Raw genomic sequence first — 5,121 nt, forward strand, 5'->3', positions numbered from 1 at the left:
TCTGCACATGGTAAGCACTCAGTAAACACGATTGAATGAATGAATGACCACTGTCTGATCCATCTGGCCCTGTGCTTCAGGAGATCTAGATGTCATCCAAACCTCTCTGAACCACCCCGAGTTATCCTGAAAAGCTTCAGGAGACTCCCCTGGAAGTTTGCCATGGTAACTTTCTGAGAATTCGCACGTGACCTTGTGATCCAATGATAATAATAATAATAATAATAATGGTATTTATTAAGCGATTACTATGTGCCAGCCACTGTACTAAGTGCTGAGGTGGGATACAAAGCAAATTGGGTTGGACATTATCCCTGTCCCACATGTGGCTCATAGTCTCAATCCCCATTTTACAGTTCCGGTAACTGAGACCCAGAAAAGTGGAGTAACTTGCCCAAAGACACACAGCTGGCAAGTGGCAAAACTAGGATTAGAACCCATGACCTTATGACTCCCAGGCCCGTGCTTTATTCACTATGCCAGGCTGCTCTGTTGTCCCTGGTTGGGTCAGGAAGTGGGTTTCTGGAACTTTAAGGATCACCATGCCCCTTCCTACCTCACCTCCCTTCTCTCCTTCTAAAGCCCAGCTCACACACTCCACTCCTCTGGTGCCAACCTTCTGACTGTGCCTCGGCCTCACCTATTCCGCCATCAACCCCTAGCCCACGCCCCACCTCTGGCCAAGAAAGCTCTCCCTCCTCACACCCACAGAACTAGCAAACTTCCCTCCTTCAAAGCCTTACTGTAAGCTCACCTCTTCTAGGAGGCCTTCCCAGACTAAGCCTTCCTTTTCCTTTGCTCCTTGTTCCCACCCAAGTGCCCCAACTCCCTCCCTCTGCTCTACCTCCTTCCCTGCCCCACAGCACTTGTGTATATATGCACATATTTGTTATTATATTTCTTTTATTAATGATGTGTATATATACATATATAATTCTATTTATTTCTATTGATGCTGTTGATCCCTGTTTTCTTGTTTTGCTGTATGTTTCCCCCCTTCTAGACTGTGAACCCATTGCTGGGTAGGGATTGTCTCTATTTGTTGTTGAATTGTACTTTCCAAACGCTTAGTTCAGTGCTCTGCACAGAGTAAGTGCTCAATAAATACGATTGAATGAATGAATGAATTTGGCTATCTCCCCGTTCCACTCTTACTCCTATTCATGCTCCCCTTCTGCCTTCTACTTCACTCTCCCAGGGGTGAGGAAAATGTGGAAGCAGTGGGTGGGACCAGAAGGTCGGGAAGCCTCCCTATTCCACCCCCAGAACAGACTCCTTTCCTCACTTCTTTCCCTGCTCTGACCAAGCCCCTTCCTTTTGTGAATGTGATCCCTCATTAGACTCTAAGCACCCTGAGAGTAGGGATCCTGTCATCAAACTCCTCTGTTCTATTCCACATGCTTAATGTTGTACTCTACACACGTCAGGCTCTCAATAAATACTATTGCTTGATTGACTATTGCTGCCCTTACCTCCCTGACTGTGACCCTTTCTCTCCCTCATCAACCATATCCTTGACAGTACTTTTAAAATAAATTTTGGTTCCTTTTTGGGGGTGCCACAAGAAGTTGGGACCCCTCCCTCTCCAGAATCACCCATCTCAGCCTGAATAGAATTCCTACTCCAAAAATCACTTTGGTTTCTCCTGAGTGTTTGTGTGCTGCACAGAGACTGTTAAGTCAACAGAAAGCTTCCCTTGGGCCACAGGGGCTTCTGCTGGGATACAGAATCTAACAACGGGCTCGCCATGGACTAAGTCTTGGGGTGAATCAGAGTTTGTGTTATCTCCCAAAAGAGCAGATTTAGCGGCTCTAGGACCCTTAAAATTTATCTATGTCACCTGTTTCCTGTCAAGCTATGGCACGTTTACCCAGCCCACCTGAAAGTGTGTAACTACACTCAGAGTTCTGGGGCTTGGGGGTTTTCTGGATCCTCCCCTCAGTATCCCAAACTGATCCTCTCCATCCAATCCCCTACCTGCACGACCAGCCTCGACACTTTTCTCTAAGAATAATATTAATAATAACTGGATTATTTGTTAAGTATTTACTTTATATCAAGCACTGTACTAAGCCCTGGAGTGAATGCAATACAATCAGATCATAGTTTCTGTGTCTCCTAGGGCATAGATTTTAGGTAGGAGATGGAACAGCTATTTAATCTCCCATTTTAAAGTTGAGGAAACTGAGGATCAGAGAAATTAAGTAACTTACCTAACATTGCTCAGCAGATATATGAGGAGCCGGGATTAGAACTCAGGTTCCCTGACTCCCAGGCCTAGGCCCTTCAGCTCCAAAACTGTTGGATCCCAATAGGGATCTCCCTACTCCTTATGTTCCTGCTGTTTCAAAAACGAATTCAAACGCCTAAACTTACAGTCCATTCAATGCCCTAAAACAGAAGTACAAAAAAAGTCTGGTATTAGTCTGAAAAGTATCAAAAGGTATTTATTGAACATACAACTACACATAGGAAATAAAACACATTATCTCTGCTCTCTGTCAACTTCCAATCTAAGGAAGAAGCTTACTCATGATGATTCTGTACCTTGCCTGTTGCTTTCTGTCATTGCTTCTTGCCTATAATTTCAAGAAACCTGAAGCTTCTCCCACAGATGGCTACACCAGGTTCTGATCAGACCTGGCACAAGAAGAAGAAACAGAGCTGAAGGAATCAATGGTAGGGAGAAAGAAATGGAGAGACAGAGAAGGGAAGGGAAGGGAATGAGGGAAAAAAGGGAGGGAAGGACATAGTAGTGGAGAGGGAAGTTATGAAAGTTACACCAAACATTTGATTTGATGTAAGGTTTAAATGTGTTCATTGGGCATTTTGGAGCCACTTCCCAACAGATTCATTCATTATAAAGCCCTCCAACCCCCGAGCTCCATCTGTGGCCTTGTAAAGTGCAAATTCCCCTGGCTTGCTCCGAGAAGGGCCATCTGCCCTGACATAAATTCTGTCTTTGATGCAGTGAGGTACTTTGGAAAGTTAGGATTATACCTTGTAGAGGATGGCCACCCAATCCCTTTTTGGCACAAAGCTGGACAACAGTTCTCAGCATAATTCAAGATAAAGTGACAGAAAGAGCCATAGCTAACAGGAAACAGCAGGACCTTGGTTCTAGAGCACTAACCCTATTCCTAAAATCCCAAATATGTAATAGAGAGAAGAGCGATCATAAAGCAGAGACATTGGAAGAATATTTTGTTATGGAAATCAATCAATCAATCAGTGTTATGTATTGAGCACTTAGTGTGTGCACAGCATTTTATGAAGTGCTTGGAAAAGTACTGTGCAACAGAGTTAGTAGACATATTCCCTGCCAACAAGGAGCTTACAATATGGAGGAGAACCTTATAGTTTAGAGTTTTCAGAGGAAATTATCTGAAAAATGTTGGATTTAATCAATCAATCAATCAATCAATCAATCGTATTTATTGAGTGCTAACTGTGTGCAGAGCACTGTACTAAGCGCCTAGGAAGTACAAGTTGGCAACATAATATCTTGGAGATGTTCACCCATTAGCTTGTACTTTATATAGCCTTGTTGTCGCAGAAAAAACTTTACCTTAGAGCTCTTCTATGATTTCTCTTTGCCTTCCTACTATGAACATCTGTTACTATTTGTATTCATTTATTGTTCGCTTTTGTCCATTTATTGTTCACTAGAGAATCAGTGAGGTCTAGTAAAAAGAACACAGGCCTGAGAGTCAGAGGACAAAGCTCTAATCCCAGCTCTGCCATTTGCCTGCTGTGTAAACTGGGAAGACACTCAACCAATCTGTGCCTCAGTTTCCTCATCTACATAATGGTGATCCAATACCTGTTCTCCCTCCTATTTACACTGTGAGTTCTGGGTGATACAGGGACTATTGACGTTGATTAATGGAGGTTTTGATTAAATAAGTGGTAGCAATGTTTCCACTTTACTGACCTTTTCAAAGCCTCCTTCACATCCTTGTTCCTCAGGCTGTAAATCAGGGGATTTAGCATGGGGATGACCAAGGGGTAAAGGCACTGCAGATACTTTCTCTTGCTCCAGGGAATACGTGAAACTTGGCTGAATGTAGCTGAACGACAGCGAGCCATAAAACAAGATCACAGCTGTCAGGTGGGAGGTGCAAGTGGAGTAGTTTGTATCTCCCCTTGACCGAGCTGATCCTGAGGATGGCAGTGACAATTTGGACATAAGAGATCACGATGATAATTAAGGTGATTGTTGCAATCAATCCAGAGAGGGTCAAAGGCAGCAGCTCATTGGTGTGGGCATCAGAACAGGAGAGTTTCAGGAGAGGGGGGATATCACAGAAGAAATGATTGACGACATTAGGTCTGCAAAAGTTCAACCTCAATAATCCAATTGAGTGTGTCAGTGAATTGGCAAGACTTCCCAGATAGGATGCAAGCACTAGCTGAAGGCAGATCTTTGAGGTCATGATAGCTGTGTACAATAGGGGGTTGACAATAGCTGTGTAGCAGTCATAAACCATGATGGCCAAGAGGAAGTCCTCGGTAGTAATATAAATGGCAAAAAAGAAACTCTGAAAGACACAGCCAGTAAATGACCTGGACTTACATTCCAAAAGGAAATTAATCAGCATTTTAGGGGCCAGGACAGTCGAGTAACAGATATCACAGAGTGTGAGATTACACAGAAAGAAGTTCATGGGGTTGTGAAGGGTGGCACTGATCTGGATTAATAGGATCATACACACATTTCCTACCATCGTGACCAGATAAATGATCAAGAACAGGACAAAGAGAGGCATCGGCAATTCTGGACAATCTGTCATACCCATAAGCAGGAACTCAATCACTGATGTTTGGTTGGTTCCAACCATGTATTCAGATTTTCAAATGGATTTTCCTTTTAAATAGAGAACAAAATGATGTCAACAATAATTGATCATATCATTTATTAAACACATTTCTTAAACTATGAAAGAGAGAAATAATTGGGGTATTTGTGGAACACTTAATATATGCTAAGCACTGTGTAAGTGCTGAGGCAGATAGAAAATAATAAGGTGGGACATAGAAGCTGCCCTACCTGGGATTCAGCCTAATCCCCAATTTACAAAAAAGGTAACTGAGGCCCATAGATAATAAGTGATTAGATCA

At 43.0% G+C, this 5,121-nt stretch overlaps 1 pseudogene; it reads right to left on the reverse strand.

Moving 5' to 3' along the window:
* Window positions 1-3,882: 3,882 nt before the first annotated feature.
* Window positions 3,883-4,841, reverse strand: LOC119922148 (annotated as a pseudogene).
* Window positions 4,842-5,121: the final 280 nt, after the last annotated feature.

Source organism: Tachyglossus aculeatus, unplaced genomic scaffold (assembly GCF_015852505.1).
Source record: "Tachyglossus aculeatus isolate mTacAcu1 unplaced genomic scaffold, mTacAcu1.pri SUPER_6_unloc_5, whole genome shotgun sequence".
In the NCBI taxonomy this organism is placed as follows: Eukaryota; Metazoa; Chordata; class Mammalia; order Monotremata; family Tachyglossidae; genus Tachyglossus; species Tachyglossus aculeatus.